This window comes from Rhinolophus ferrumequinum, chromosome 2 (genome assembly GCF_004115265.2).
Source record: "Rhinolophus ferrumequinum isolate MPI-CBG mRhiFer1 chromosome 2, mRhiFer1_v1.p, whole genome shotgun sequence".
In the NCBI taxonomy this organism is placed as follows: Eukaryota; Metazoa; Chordata; class Mammalia; order Chiroptera; family Rhinolophidae; genus Rhinolophus; species Rhinolophus ferrumequinum.
In genome coordinates, this window is record NC_046285.1 from 29,289,237 (window position 1) to 29,306,215 (window position 16,979).

A 16,979-nucleotide genomic window follows, 5' to 3' on the forward strand; every position below is an offset into this window, starting at 1 on the left:
TCTAGTTGTGGAGGGCACAACTCACTGGCCCATGTGGGAACCAAACCGGCAACCCTGTTGCTCAGAGCTCACCCTCTAACCAACTGAGCCATCCCGCCGCCCCTAGACCTGAAAGTATTTTCTTGTAATATTTTCTAACTAAATGGTAACCCACTGTAAACATCTTTAAATAGGATGAGTTTTAATCCATTTTGCATGTGTTTAAATGTGTGCGTATCAACACATTCTATGACAGATAGATGTAGATGTAGATGTAGATATAGAGATATCCAAGAATGTGTATTTTTGGAATTAGACATTTACTAAACACAGTTTCCAAAAGAAGTAGGATTTATGGGTGGCACTACTTTTCTAGGAGAAAAATGCAGCCTATTCACAACTTGGTAGAGCTTAGTTCTCTTGTAGTTTATGCAGACCTTTGATCATCCTCTTACTTCTTTTATCTCCTGGATGCCTTTTGATCACATAACTTCTTGATATTTCTTTAGGCTACTTAAAGAAAGATGAAACTCAATGCTGTCATTCTTTCTAATTACTTGGTGTCCATTACCAGGACAAAAGGGTTCCTCCTCTTACCCAAGGTAAATCTGCTTCATCTCTAATCTATATTCTTAATCCCATTATTGCAGATTTACTCAAGGACAGAGACCTTCACGTTGGCCCTCTCTCCTGTGTACCTTCATCATCCCCTTTTCTCTCCACCATCTTCTTCCTGTCAACCAAAGACATGGTCGGACTTTTTCATCTTAACTAATGGTGCTGAGGAGAAAGCGCCCTCAACCTCCCTTTACTTCCTCGCACCCAATTTCTCCTCCAGCCCTTTTCCTTCCTCTAATCAGATCTGCTACCTGTCTACCTTCTCTTCATTCCTCAGCCTATACTTGAGCTTTCACTGCAAAAGTTACTTCCAGCGTCCTTGTAGTCACACCCAGAGGACACTTTTCTACCCTCATTTATTTTACATCGTCTTTCAACGACATTTAACACTATAGACCACTCTGTCCATCTTGAATTATTCCTGTGCCTTCTGTGACACCTTTTGCTCAGCGTAGTCTCCCTACTGCATGACTGCTTTTTCTTAAGCCCCTTTGCTGGCTCATCTTCTGCCCATCTCTTAAATATCCATATTTCCCAGGATTTATTCTTGCTCTTCATTTTAGCCCTGGATAATTTGGTCCATCTTTGGCTTCTGCCAGTGGTATGTTGGAGCCAGCTTCTAAGAACAAGTTGTATACATCTTTTCTCTACCTTTGGTTCAATGACTGTCATCTTGGTAGCTTAAAATTGGCCAAGGTGCGGGTATTTATGCCATGGAAATCAGAAAATGCTACGAATCGAGGTAGGGGGGTTGTTTTGTTTTTCTCTGAAAGCTAGTTTAACAGCATACCAGTTGCGTCAGTAATGACATATATGCTGCCAATTCCCGAACCTGTGTCTCACACTGTCTGAGCTCCAGTCATTATTTCCAGCTGATTTCTGACCAGCTCCACTTGAATTCCCAAATGGGATTCATTACAGTACTCTTCCCTTATCCATGGTTTCCGTTTCCATGGTTTCAGTTGCCCACGGTCAACCACTGCTTGAAAATAGTAAACGGTAAATTCCAGAAATAAGTCATAAGTTTTAAATTGTACACATTGTGAGTGGCATGATGAAATCTCATGCCATGCCAGTCCGTTCTGCCCAAAATGTGAATAATCCCTTTGCCTGGCATATCCACTCTGCATATGCCATGTATCGTCAGTCACTTGGTAACCATCAGGTCATGGTATCGCAGGGCTTGTGTTCAAGTCCCGCTTATTTTATTTAATAATGGACCCGAAGCACAATTGCAGTGATGTTGGCCGTTTGTAAAGAGAAACCATAAAGTGCTTCCTTTAAGTAAAAAGGCGAGTACAGCACAATAAGATATTTCGAGAGAGAGAGAGAGAGACCACATTCATATAACCTTTATTACAATATATTGTTATGATTGTTTTCTTTATCATTAGTTATTGTTATCAATCTCTTACTGTGCTTAATTTATAAATAACACTTTACATAGGTATGTACGTATAAGAAAAAACATAGTATATTAGGGTTTAGTACTCTCTGCAGTTACAGGCATCCACTGGGTCTTAGAGCATATGACCTAGAGATAAAGAAGGACCGTTCTTCTCCCAAACTAGCCCTCTCTTGCGCTAGTCCACGCTTTGGCTAATGGCTGCACTACTTTGCCTGTCATTTTTGTAGAAAGTCAAAATTTCTCTCTCCCTGGACCATTGTATCTGAGTGCTATACATATAATGTCTCTACCTTGTTTCACAAAAGACTTAAGTTAACTTAACAATACACATAATAGGACAGGACAGAATAATTTCTCTCACAGTGATAGCAAAGGAGGGGGTCTGGGCAAAAGGGGAAAAAACACAAGAAAAATAGATGAAGTCAGACTCACATGCCATGACACCCAGCCAGCTGCATCCTGCCAGTTAATTGAACATCCTGAATTGCTCTGGATCCATCTTTTCTAGCAACTGTAGTGTCACAGTCTCCCTATTGACCCTCCCTGCGACCAGACTTACTGCTTTCACATCCTCCCATCCACTTTCCACAATGCTTCAAGAGAGATGATTCTTCAACTCTAATCTGATTCTATCGTATCATCTTTTTCTTCAGCATAGAAACTTTGAATACCTCTCCACTGCTTTGCAGACAGAGTTCAGACACACACCTGGAAGAAACCTGCTCCAGAAGATTCTTGATTTGTCCTTTAAGATTCATCTCTGATACCACCTCTGTGTGAAGCCTTCCCTAGCTCCCGTAGGCACTTCTTCCAGTGTATTTCTGTGTGCTCACATATATCTGTTATTTGATTCAGTTTATAGTTGTCGAATGCCTACTCTATGCCATGAATTGTATTCGGTATTAAGGATACAGAGTAACACAGTCTTTGTTTTTTAAGGACCTCTAGTTGAGAAAACATTTAAGCAAATGACAGAAAGTGTGGTAAGCTCTACACTGTAGAAGAGAGTACAAGGTACAGAGGTAACAGGGAGAAAGAGCTGTGTCATTCTGTTGCAATTATTACTTGTGTTTCTCTCTCACCGAAATAAGAGGCGTGTATGTTCCATGCACCACCTTAGGAATCACACAGTAGGTGTGTAATGCTAGGTGTGTAATGTTGGATGGATGGTTGGATGGAAGTTGCAAGAACTGTCTAAAATTATTTAGAGTATTGTTAACAAATTCCAGTGGTTCTTGCTTTCCTTGTCATCGGTTACCAACTTTATTTAGACTTAGGTGAATGGGGGTGTATGGATATGAGACCAAGTATATCCGTACACCTCATACACTAAATCCTTGCCTTGGGAACTTCTCTCTGTGATTCAGCCAGTTTTGAATCTATTAGCCTTCAAGGAGGAGCTCAGGGCCTAGCCTTTTCAGTCAGCCCTTTGCTAAACACATCAAAGAAATCTGTCACTTGACGGTTCATTTGCTTTACAGCTTGCCAGAGGCTCAGGCAAAAGGTCCCAATTAAAAGATCTGTGTGTTTCTGTGGTCTCTTGCTCAACTGTGTAGGGAGAATCCCCAGGGCTTCATCACATCACCGAACAATGCATCCAGTTAATCTTATTGGATTAAAAAAAAAAAATCCCCACACCATTCTCAAACTTTATAGTTCATTTTTACCCATAGTGTAGTTCCCGCTAATCTCTGAAAGCTTCTGTTCATGCTGATATAAAAGTGTCTAGACTCTAGAGTATTGTTTCTCAGTCCTGGCTCTTTTTAAAAAAAAAAAAAAAAAAAAAGAAGGAAAAGCAATATCGGACTCCACCTCCAGACAGTTGCTGGACTGCCATGGGGCCCAGGTATCAGTATTTTTGGAAGAACCCTGGTTGATTTTAATGTGGAACCAGGATTTGAAAACACTGGCTTTGAGTCAAGACCAGAAAACTTTACCTTGAGCCTGGAATTTACTTCAAAGGACTTCCCCCTCCTTAGCTTTCAGGTCTCTATGGAAACGTCACCTCATTGGGTCCTCCCGGTCACCTAGTCATTCAGACCACTCGCTACAATCCGAAAATAACGTGCATTGATTTGTATTTCTCGCTTTTTCTCTATCCCTCCTTCCAGTTTAGGAACTTCATAAAATAGTTATTGTTTTCTATTGTGGAGTGAATGTGAGTTACAGCTCTAGGAATGATGCTAGGCTGAATCAACAGAGGGGAGAAGGAACTGGAAGGAAGAGTAAAAGCAGGTGAAAGTTTAAAGGCAAGAAACACTGTACTTAGAAGCCAGTCACAGAACGCCTTCACTGGGCGATTCAAGTCAGTAGTTCTAAACGGCGGGGCCAACGATCGCCTACCCCTGCCACTTCTTTACGAAATAAAAATAAAACACCTTTGTATTCACAAAGTGATATGTATTAGTGAAAAATTCAAACAAGCACCGCTAGAAGTGAAACTTCTAACCCCCATTCTCCAGGAGTAACCATTGTTTATAGCTTAGTGTCTCTCTTTTAAAGCATTTTATAATGTGTACACAAATAATATACAGGTTGGTTAAAACAGAATTGAGCACTTTCAAAAATGTATTACTCAGTAACTATGTTGTATATAAACATGTAATTAAAGCCTGGAGTTGCCCTATGGCAAGACACCTGAAAGGGTAACTTGAAGATTTAGTACATTTTCATAAGATAACCTGGTTGCTAAACGAGACATTTTTGAAAGTGTTCAGTTTCTTTTGAATTACCCTGTAGTTTACACACAAACACACATACACACACACACACACACACACACACTTGAAAATTCATTTTTATCATCCCTATTATTAACGAAGATTAGTTATTTTAGAAGATAGATCTCCTCCCAGAATTGAAGATTAGATTTAAATTGTTTCAAGTGACAAAAAATGTGGTAGTACCGTCTCACGTTATCACAGTTCAGCTCTTTGGAAACACACACAGTCCACAAACTATGCCTACCAAATCTACCTCTTCACCTGTTTTTAAAAGAAAGTTTTATTGCAAGACAGCAATGCTCATTCATGTACGTATCGTGTAACGGTAGGGTGAGTAATTGCAGCAGAGACCGTAGCGCCCTCAAAATCTAAAATATTTACTATCTGGTTCTTTAGGGGAAAAGTTGGCTGACTCCTGCCCTAGTTGATCAAAAAATTATGCCATCAGTAAACAATCAGAACAAACCACCCGAGCCCAGTGTGTGGGAATGTGCGGGTGGCTCTGGGATTTTGCATTTCTCGCTGTAGGAAGAGTGGACTGTCCACGTCTGATTGCTTCTTGTAGGAAGTCTGCCAGAGCACCGGTAAGCGATGGGGTGGGGAAGCAGTTGGGAGACGTGTTCCGTCTAGCTGGGTCCCGTCTTCCTGTCAGGCAGGTCACATCTTCTCCCTTGCTATTCTCTTCCTTCCAAGGGAAACAGGGCTCATTACAGATGTGGCCACGGTTTTCAGACTTGCAGTTTGGATCCTTTGAATTTAAACCAGTCTGCCCTGTCTTTGCTGCCAAACTTCATAAATCATTTGGTTGAACAATTAAAGGGCTGGGCACCTCGTTGAATGCTGTTCCAGGTGCAGTGGGGTGATACCCCCCCACCCCAGCTGCTCAGCACGCAAGGTAGGGGACCCCACACAGTGTCGGCCATGAGGACAGCACTGCAGGCATTCGGTTTTCATCTCCACTGGGCTTGTCTGTTTTCTTCCAATCCCAAATTTTATTGGAAGTGCCCCTCTCTGGAGACTCCATCGTGGATCTTCCAGTGATAGGGCTCTGAGTGTTTGCATTCACCGTCTTTGGAAAGGTGTGGTGCCCTGACACGTGGAAGGTCTGATGGCAGGACCGACCTGCGGGCCAACCACCTCCTCCCGGCTCTGTATCCGTCTCTAATGAGGGACGGCCTCCTTCCTGTGAACCTGGTGGGATGGGAGCTCACAAGCTGCTCTCCCGGGGAAGTCACGTGCAGACTGGCCCTGAATTTGGTTTAGAATTAGGGTTACAGCGTCCCTCTTAAGTCATGAGTTATTTTCAGGTTGGAGTCGCCCCTTCTCCCCTCCCCCTTCCTTCCTTGCATCCCTTACAACTGCTTATTCACACATTACCCTACTGAAAATAGATGTGAATGCATTCTATGCCCTGACGAGCATTTGCTTTTAAGCTTCTATGGTTTAGACTAGAGTAGCCCTGTGATTTCCAGTGTGAATGTTCACATTGTCTAGGACCACCGATTCCTACCTGCCGCATTTTCCTCGCTTTCGCAAGCTTCATACATAGCTACACACTCTCCCAGGGATTCAGGGGGTAGCCACAAATTTGAATGCTCATATAGCAGAGAATACACAAAGCTGCTTTTGAGCCTGACTTGTATAACTGCATGTTTATCTGCCCATTGTATAGGTGTGATGCGCCTGCATTTTTAATGATGAAATTGCAGCCCTGAAAGAGACCTTGAAGACCATATAATTTTATGGGTGTAGAAAGGGCCTCTCGCCCTAGAGTGACTTGTCCAAGAGGATGAAGCCTAGTCCTCTGGGCTTTCCGACCAGATGGCTTAATCTATAGTTTCACATTCCACCCATAAGACTTCCTCCCTAAAAGCATGGCTTAAACAAAAGGAAATACCAGAAACTTCAGTTGGGTTCATGTTGCTTTCTCTGATGAGGCTGTGTGTTCTGAGGCTCGCTCTGCTGTCTGCAAATCAGACATTCTTGCTGGGTTGCATCAGAGCCCAGGCGACATGATTGATGAGGAAAGGGCAGCGGAGGGATGACGAAATGGCTCGTGCAGCGTTTACCTGTGAATTATCTCTAGATGTGTACTGCTCGGTGTCTGTGACTCATGCGCTGCGGCACTGCCATCCCTGTTATTCAGCACCGTAGCCTCACACTTACCTCACCCTGTGTTTCTCTCTTTTTCTTGCCAAATCGGATTAGAAGCACTTTTGTTTGAAGCCCATGTTTATGAAGCCGTAAGTGGACTTCGTACCAGTGACCATGTGGAGAAAATAAAAGACTGTTAGAACAAGCAAATTACATACCACTTTGGTCAAATCAGCTTGCTGTCTCTCTCAGTAGTGTTCGGTAAATACTTACATAGCACCTACTATGTGTCCTGTCGTGTCCATGCTGATAGTTTTCTTCCTTATATGGCTGTTTTGTCTCTCAGCTTTAGTGCAAACAAACCTGTAGCAAGTACCTACCTGCCTGCATCGGTGACTATGGTACAAGCTTTCCTGTGCACTTTCTCTTGTGACCCTCAAAGCGGTTCTACTTGTACCTGTTTTAGAGGTGAGGACACTGGCCCCGCTCACTTAGCAAAGAGGTGTCAGAATTGGGATTGGAATCCTAGTCTCTCGACACCAAGTCCAGTACTTTCTCCACTACATCACATGTGTCTGTGATTATGTACTCAAGGAATTCTTACAAAAGAAGTGTCCAGTACTCTCAAGTTGATCTTCATACTTGATGTAGTGTCTGCCTGTGTTCTTTGTTTATCCTTGGGATGCTACAGGTCGAGAGAATAGGCATACATATATATCCTTTGGTGGAGTCGTATCATACAGACACTAAATTTGTACAAATTCAGCTACACCTACCTGCTCAGCAAATGAATATAAACAGAGAAGGGATCACAATTTACGTTTTGCAGACAAACTTATTCCCCTTATATCCATGAGTCTACACCTAGGAGTGAACCTGAGATAAGTGACGGGTACTCGTTTTTCTCCATCCATGTTCTCACTCAAGAGTGAGCATCTTGCCTTGCTCCGTGTGCTGTTTTGTACAACATGCGTCCTAAACACAAGCCAATTATTTCTTCTTGTATCCAACCAAAGACATGATCATCTGTGCCAGTGCCAGAGGGAAGACCCGCCTGGGGTGGGCACTGAGAGAGAGTATGTTGGCTTCTAGCACGGACCTTTCTAGGGGATTTTCAAGGTGATACTGATACAACTTGATTTTTTTTTCTTACATGTTCTTTTTTGTTTTATTAGTTTCAGGTGTACAAAACAATGTACTAGACATTTATACCCCTCACACAGGTCTTACATATTCTTTAGAAAACCTAGAGCTCAAGTAAAATGCAGCTCCTGTAGGTTGATATTGGTAGGAGGGGAATTTTTGTTTAGGTTGGACTGAAACTCTCTTGGTCTCAACACATTGTGTGTATTGTTGGCTGAGTATATCTTCCATTTTCTGTTTGTAGTGCCAGGTTGGAAGGATGAATACCAAGCAGATCAAATACTCACTATGTTCATAAGAGAATTGTGTTGTCACTGAAACCAACAGAAAGAAAAGTATGATAGGGTCTACCCAACAGAGTGGTGGAGAGCAGTAGAGGATTAAGAAAACCCCCATTGGATTTAGCCACTCGTAGTCTTCGAGAGAATAGCTGTGATCAATCATGAGGTCAGAAGCAAGGTACGAGATATTAAACATTATCTAATATTAGGTCAGAGTATTCAGCAGGATATCATGAATCCAAGAAAGGGGAGCAGGAAGAGAGGGTACAGGGGCTGGAAATTGAGGTCTGAGGATTAGGGCTGGATGACGATAGTACGTAAGAGGTAAGATTTGGAGGCTAAAAGCAGAAGCACATGTGCCATCAAGAAGAATTCTGGTCTCTGAGATTCCCCCTACGGTGCTGGTGGGAAGAGCAGCCTCTGAAGAAGGAGAGGCAGGAGACTCATGGGTGTCTGTTGGCAAGCAGCTTCTCGCAGCCTCACACCCATTGCATATGGGATTTCAAGTGATTGTTACTTGGCTAAGTAGTTAGGTTCTGATTTGCTTACAGTTTGGGAAATCAAGGCTGGCTATGCAAGGCTGTCAGGGGTTTAGGGAGAGAGCGCCAGCAGTCAGCGTACAGAATGGAAGAGCCAGTAAAGGTCCAAGTCTCATGAATAGAAAAACCAACTCATTCACAATACCAAACCTCAGCATCGACAAGGAAGCGGGGTTGAAACTAGGGCACCTCCCTTTCTTTCCTGTATTTGTGTAGCTGATAGCACCTTGTGAAATCTTGTCCAGGGTCATTTTCGTTCTCACTTTGTATTTTTTGACTCACTATTCAGTATGAACTGCAGGAGGCTGCTTGACTACTGAGACTAAGAAACAGCGGCCTTGGGGAAGTTGCAGCTGGGAGGCTATGGGTCCCAGATTAGGACAGGGTCTCACAGCGAGGCCCCTTTGTCCCCCATGGAGGTGTATAAGAATCTCCTTGGGTGCCTAGTAAAAATGTAGATTCCAGGGCCCCACCCTCGACTGACTAAATATAAATCCATGATCAGATGTGGCTCAGGAACATGCATATTAATAAGCACCCCTGAGGAGCCTTATGGAGCTTAAAATTTAAGCACCACTAGTCTAGGAAATGTATACGTGGTGTAACGAGCCAAATTCTAGAAAAGTAACCTTTTTATAAACCGAATTCTCATCATTCTAAAGTTAAATTTTATTGATGTAAAATATGGCCAGGCATATTTGCTTTAATGAAAATTTATAAACCTCTTTGAAACTCTTAGGAGAAAAATTTAAATACAGGTACATTCAAAACGTTAGCAGTAGCAATAAATTAAACACTCTCGGGTATGAGGAAAAGGAGACGGTTACGAACTCAGAGAGACTGTGTGTTTTGTTAAATTCCTGTCATTTCCCATGAAGGGGAAGAGGTGAAAGGAGGAAAGAACACAGGAAAAAAGCTTCCCGTGGCATTGAAGAGCCAAATCTTGCCTCCAAAATGTGGCTGCTTCCTACTCACAGCTCACAGCCCCTCTGCCACTGGCCAACTGTGTCTCGTTCCTATCCATCTCCACTGTTGCTTTTCAACCCTTACACACCCGAGCTAGAATGGAGAATCGGAGGCAAGAGAAAAGGAATTGGATAGAAAATAGAATTGAAGTTTTATAGAAAAGAGGGAGGCAAGGATTCTGGGTTCTAAAAAAGACCTAAAGCCATAGACCTGAAAGCCTTTAGCCATAGATCTCTGGGTAAAACCATTTGTTGTAGTTATAAACTATGGATGCAGGTACGTTTTGGGGGGTATTAGGGCCAGGAGCCAGGTATTGGCTCCAGTTGTCCCATTTGAGATAAACTCAGAAACTAATCTCTCCCTCTACCCTCAACTGAGTTTTGGCTCTTAATTAAATTTTGTTTTTGTTGTCTTTGAATTGTTTCTTTTGTATAAATCATTTCCCTAAGTAATTTCTAAATGTCTTCATAATAGGAACTGTTAACATATTTCTTTTGAGTACTTCTTTCCTCCTTCCGTGTAATCCTCACTACTACCCACAAATGGATGAATTTGAGTCTCACTTTTCATCCCTTTTCAACAAATTATCATCTGTAATTTTCTGCTTTAAAGTTTCCTTTAAGAAAGAAAATTTCTTCTACAGAATCATAGATATCATCATTCAAATCCCAGAAGTTTTAGTTTTACTCTTTTTATTTTATATTATTAAAACTCAGCCAAGGAATGATAACATTCCAGCTTGTTTCTCTTGTATCTTCTCTTCCCGTAAAACAATTCCAATTTGGGATGCACTGAGCCCTTAGCATAATGACTCCTAGAATTTGCTATTTAGGCTGAGAAATTAAAGCCAAGAGCAAATGTTCCGGGCGTTGTTTTGAAGTTGATAACCAAATAAATAATTGCAGTATGTCAGCCAAAGTAAGCAAGCATCCTTGATAGGTGCATCGTCTTGAACTGTTTGATAACTAAACCACTGCAAGCCCTTAAAATTGAGCTTTCTGCTAATGTGAAGAATTAAAAAAATAATAATTGCTTTTCAAGTATTTTTATATGGTCTCATTTTAGGTACTTTGTCCAAAACCTGGCCATATTCATCTTCATCATGCTCACAGTATCACTGGCTCTCTTGTATCTTACTTAGCTGATATTCTTTATATGAGGTTCACCCCATCTCATGGCCTCTAATTTTCCCAGACTCGCTATGTTTCTGTGTCCTTGCCCTTCATTAGCCTATTGGCGGATGTTTGAAATGGCAAGAAAAGGAGAAATCACCTGTTTTACTCTGCTCTAAAGGACTTTGTTGCTTTTCCTGCTTTTCTCTTCATCCGCATGACAGTCAATGATTTAAGTCTCTCAGATTTGGTGTTTTTATCTTCTACTTACTGAGATCAATATGTCGTCTTGCCTGAAATTTTCGTTTGACTAGAAAACCATGTAGAGCAGAGACTTAGTGACATGTTTACAAAACTGATTTTTGCGTGTTCACCTATCCATTTTGTATGATACCAAATTCTGCAAATCCATGCTTGTAAATCTCCCACCATAAAGAGGTGGTGCAATGAGAGAAACCAAATCATGAAGGAGGCAAAAGTCAGCAGAAACCGTAAGAGATAATGAAGAACACAGTTAGGGACAAAATACACTCTCAACTGAGTGGCTGAGGAGCAGAGGCCCAGAATTGGCCCACAATGTATAGAGATTTTGCTCTAGTTGCAATTCAAGGCCAACCTCCAAAGTGCTTTAAATCAGACAGGTGCTTCACCGATGGGAGCGAGAGTGTTGTGTATAAGCAAAACGGACCTTGTTGCTTTGAGTGCCATTGTTACAAATTGTAATAGAGGACTGACAGGAATCATTGGGAAAGATAAATTAGTCATCCGGTGGCAACAGGAGTTGGCAGGAGCTGGCCACTGAGGGAGTAGAGGCGGATGGATATCTGTTGGTGAGCAGATTCTCACGGCCTCACACTCATTGGTGACTGCAGAGTGTGAGGTTATTAGTTTGCCAAATAGTTAAGTTTTAATTTTCTTGCAGTTTGGGAAACTGAGGCTTCCCTTTAGATTAAAGGTAGGAGTTGGTTTTCCCAGCACAACCTTACCCTGAGACCTGTATAGAGGGTGTTGCCCTTCTCACCTACTACGTTGTCATAATATTTTCCGCCTTCCTGATCTTTGTACTAACATAATTACAATAAATTGCTGCTGCCCTTGGAGATAATCTCTTTTCTCACATCTGGGTTTTAGTCTTTCAGTAAAGCTGCTTAAGCACTGGAGAGGAAAGAGCCTTTCCATAAAGTCAAAGCCCTTCCTGATAAAGGTAACCACTCCACCCCTCCTTCCCAATTAGTTCCCTGCCAGCAATAGCATAGACTTGAGCCAGTGCCAAATGTTTTCATACCATAAGGACTCGCTTGATAAAGGCTAGGCATGGCAAAGGGGAAGAAACAGCCAAAGTTCCTAAACTAACATTTTCCAAGATTTCCATAGGAGATGCAGCCAGGGTACCCTTCATCTAATTATTACCATGTGTTTGCTGTAGTCATCGGGACCCTGCAATTCTCATTCCCCAGCACTTTTCGAGATTAGAAATTACAGGAAGTGCTGGCCATGTCAAGATGGAAATCTACTCTAGCTGCAGAGCATTTGGTCTTTGACAAAAAGAAGTACAATGGCAAAGACAGGAAACAACGGTGGGATGAATACTGTGATCTTTCCAAATAATTGATAAGTAATTGTTGGTCTGTTGGTCAGCAGCATTCAGTGGTGTATTTCATTGTTCCATTAATATTTTGCATGTGTTTGCTAGCTTTGCTTCCCTTATTGTTATAAAGTCCAGATAGGAAAAGGATTATTGTCTTGCTCTGACCCTTATATTTTGTGTGGAGAACTATATTGCACAGGACGTTCCAACACTAAACAGTTGTTGGTATCTGACTAGTTGAAGTAAAATGATTTTGTAGCTCTGTGGGCATAGGAGAGATGAATTAATGAATAATAATTTCAAAATACTCAGACAATTCAGAAACCTGAACACCTATAAATAGAAGAAAGAGATATTTTTCTCTATTTGACTGATAGTGATTTTCATATCTCATGTATAATGATAATTTTAGCTTCAACATCCATCGAACTTTACCATAGTTGCTACTGAATAATAAAATTGACTGGTTTGTGGTAGACGCAAAAGGAAAAATAAAAGGTCTATGACCGTTAAATATTAGAATATCCCTGGATGAGAATTCAGATTGCAGGTGACTGAATTTAGCAAGGCCTGTTTCAACTTGACCGCTCAAGACTTTGCCTCCTATTTGAAGACATTAATGGATTTTAACCAAATCTGCAATATTACTTAAGAATATAATCATCTTCAGTTCAATTTATTTTCCTATTGTGCTGAAACAAAACGCCGGCTAATAAGTTTCCACGTAATTTTTCTGAGGAAGTAAGAGCTCACAGGACTGGTAATAATAATGGTAGCATTAAAAACAAGAACAAGCCTGCCTCCCCCGTCAGCAACCGTAACAGTCAAAAGGCATTAATGGACCATGAAAACTGGAGAGCTGGGTGACCGTGGGTCAGAGCTAACGTACAGAGGCGAGCGCAGTGTAGGGGAAACTTTCATCACCTCTACTACACTGAGCCTTTTCTCTTGATAGAGCAAGCTCTTAATTTCCCCAGGTTGTTAATCTGGCACCTTTCATGAACATCAGTGTTCACTTTGGAAAATAAAAAAGGAAACAGCCAAAACATCTAAGTGTTAAGGGGGAAAGAAAATCAACAGAGGAAATTACAGTAGCACTCGATACAGTGGCACCTTTTCCTTGAGTCATACGAGGTGAAGATATTTGAAAGTTTACAGCTTTGACAGTCTCTCTTAAAGACGGTAACCGGAGGTCTTGGGAGAGAAATGTGGCACGCACGTACTGCCACAGTTTAGCTATGGCCTTTATGTGCATATGTGTCCACATTTCCAAAACTGGCCTCTTAAAATATATATGAGTCAAGTGATTTGAAAGTAAATACCACTTCCTTTCCCCTTTGCTTTTGCTCCCTGTTTGCCATTTCCTTTCTGATGTTAATTACCGTTTCTAAAGGAATTGGTGTTTCCTGGCCCGGCATAGTTTCTGTTTGTCCTGGACAGTTGTTCAGATACCTGCCATGTCTTATGGAATCTAGTCTGTTGAGGGTTGACACCAAGTTCTCACGTTCTTCTCTCTTGTTTTTTAGGTAAGTCATCTGATTGGAATAACATTTCGTGTGATGGAATTTTCCATTTGGTAAAGTATTACTATTTTTATCAAATGATGTAAACTTTCATTTTTGTGATTTCTCAATCTGTATTTTCCCACACATTTGCCCTCTGTGGTATACTCTGTCTCGAAGCTGGGGGGGGGGGGGGAACTCAGCAGCAAGGGAAAGGGCAAATAACTAAATATACTTATATGTCAGAAAACACTCTTGAAAGAAACCTACCTCTTTATAGCTGTTTTCATCAAATTTGGCTTTTAGAACTTCAGGAAATGGAAGAGTTGTTATATTTAATTATATTTCGAAAGGATTGAACTCATTTTAGACACTCTATCAAGTTTAGAACAGTGATTTTACAGTTGTTTTTGGTGAAAATCTGGCATTCCTCAAATGTTGCTTTACATCTTGGGGAAAGCATTCTATATTATCAGAGAACTTTTCTTTTGAATCAGATTTTTAAGTTTTTAGATATTTGTTCATTTGAAAACAGTTATTAAGTCGAAGAAACAAAGTACACAATCTTGAAAGTTTAAAGCCAGGCTTCTGTGACACAGAGATAGTACCAGGGCTTATGGTCCATAATAATAGAACATCAAAGCCTCCAAGAGTGAGTATAATGAGAGACCGAGGAGAACACCATAACATCGAATGACTTCTCCTGACGTTCTGGATCTTTTCACTAGTAAGAAGGATGTCTATATTAGGTACACTTTCTGCAAAAGTAGGTGAGTCATGAATCCTAGCAGTTCTTTTTCCCTTGGGGGAATGTTTCTCTTCCTATAGAACTAGGCACATATTGGTTTATTGAGTAATAAGCAACCAGAGCCCCCCAATATTCTAGAGATTAACTCAATAAAAAGATGTAACTTAAAATACCTACAGAATCAGTTGGATGCCATATTTCTTCAACTCTACGATTCTGGTGTCTCTTCCCTCTCACCAGTTTTAATTTTTTAAACTAAATACCTGGTAATTAATAGTTATAAATCCCGTTGAGACCATGGAACATTGACATTTATTGCTATTGACTGAGTGGAGTCACAATCCTTATATATTGGATGAAATAGTGATAGCGTGACATTGACATTTTACTGAAAAAGTTTAGTGGTTGAAGCAAAGTTCCTACTAGAACAGTAGGCTACCCCGTCTCTTCTTCAATGTAGGCTCACCCCACAGGTCCAGGAGCATAGAGGTGGGGACCATTTCTGTTCTGCAACGCACCGTGCTTTGGGTTGAATGAATGAAAAGATGGATGAATGAATGAATGGATGGATACCTATATATTCACGTACGACTTTTTAAGTGAGCTTAATATTTTAATCTTAGAGACTTTCAACTGGCTCTTAAAGTCTCTGTGCCTCACTTTCCTCAATTTGTTAGCCTTCACTGGGCTGAAAGTTAGGGACTTTGTATGCTTTTGCTCATGTTTGTGCCGGGGCACATGTCATACTGCCTGATGAACAGTAGCACTCACTGAATGTCTGATAAATGAGGGGAGGCATTATCAAATGGAAAGTAATCTCAACCACACATGAGGGTTGTGAGGGATAGGTATATATAAATAATGAAAGGATATAGCTATATAGATATATCTATATATATATATGTGTGTGTGTGTGTGTGTGTGTGTGTGTATGTTCTATAGTTAATGGAGTTAAAAATCTGTATTGGAAAAAAATTTCTTTTTAATTGTATATACAAATTGCTATTGTTTCTATCATATTTTCACCATAAGTTATTAAGTTTAAATATTGCACTCAGAAAAATAAGTAATGAAGATATTTGTACTATAGAAAAATCTCCACTCTCTAGAATCTTTGGTGATTTTGGATAATACAATTTTCTTAATACTTGGAGACCACCCCCCACACACACACACACACACCCCAACAACACCACCGTAAGCTCCAAAACTTTTAAAATGTATATTATTTTAACTGGTTTAGATGAAAATATTTTCTAAAATATTTCCATTTATTTGCCTTAAAAGAACCATATCCTGACCATAAGTTAAACACATTTTCCGAGGACTCAAGGTCATCATCTACTTCGTTTCCGCAAATGTTTATTTAACACCTCCTGTGTGTGATGATCCTCTCAGGCCCTTTTGGATACTCAAGTCTATTTCCCACTGTATTAGACAGCTTCTGAATGCTGTGCTTGGAGCTGTTGGGTCAGCTTTTTATAGCATTTCTGATCTCCTGGCTGTAAAGACCAGCAGACACCGGTGAAGGTGCCTCCCTGAACGTCGCTCCGTAATACGATGCCTCTAATCTTCTGTGAATTTGAGGCTGAAATAACCAGCCATATGAACATGCATATAAAATAAGAGCACATTAGGAAGCTCTTTGTGAAATTTGTAGATTTTGGCTGCTCAAGAGTCCTTTTCATCCCTTCATTTATTTCTGGAATCTCTTGAGTTGTTCAAACATATTATATACATGAAATGTTACTACAAATTTATGAGGCCCACATTTCTTGTATCCCTTTCCTTCATAATGCTTCTAGGAACAAATTCAGAGTTTACAACACTTGGATCTGTGTCGTCTAATGACCAAGTGAGAATTTGTTGTGTCTAAAATATATTTATTTCCATCTAATTAAAGTCCACAGCTTCCTTATGAACCATTTTATATTTGCCTGAGATTTCGTTTAATTTTGAACTATAATGGAAACCTTTAAATGGATTGTTAATTAGTTTTTTCAAATTCACAGTCTGTGAATGAATAAATAAATATATATATATATAAAGATATATCTAGCTAGCTAGCTAGCTATCTATCTCCTGGAGGTGCCAAAAAAATGTATACACATGACTTGTGTTCATCTTTTGTTATCAGTATATATTTGAGTATTACAATTTTAATACAGTTTTTTCCTTTCTTAAAATGTGTATCCATTTCTTTGGCACCCTCTGTATATATTTTTACAGTTTGTGATGTTACACACATATATCATAGAATCCTTCATAAAGACTTCTA

At 40.5% G+C, this 16,979-nt stretch overlaps 1 protein-coding gene across 4 annotated transcripts in view; it reads left to right on the plus strand.

Moving 5' to 3' along the window:
• The window catches only part of CMSS1 (cms1 ribosomal small subunit homolog), a 335,684-nt gene that overhangs the window by 174,649 nt on the left and 144,056 nt on the right, over positions 1-16,979 (plus strand). The window contains exon 1 of one of the 4 annotated variants that reach the window (XM_033125768.1): positions 13,986-14,027. The exons of the other annotated variants lie outside the window; for them this stretch is intronic. The gene's annotated coding sequence lies outside the window, so the exon portion shown is untranslated. Of the gene's footprint in view, positions 1-13,985; positions 14,028-16,979 lie in introns of those variants that run through there. 4 annotated transcript variants of the gene reach the window in all.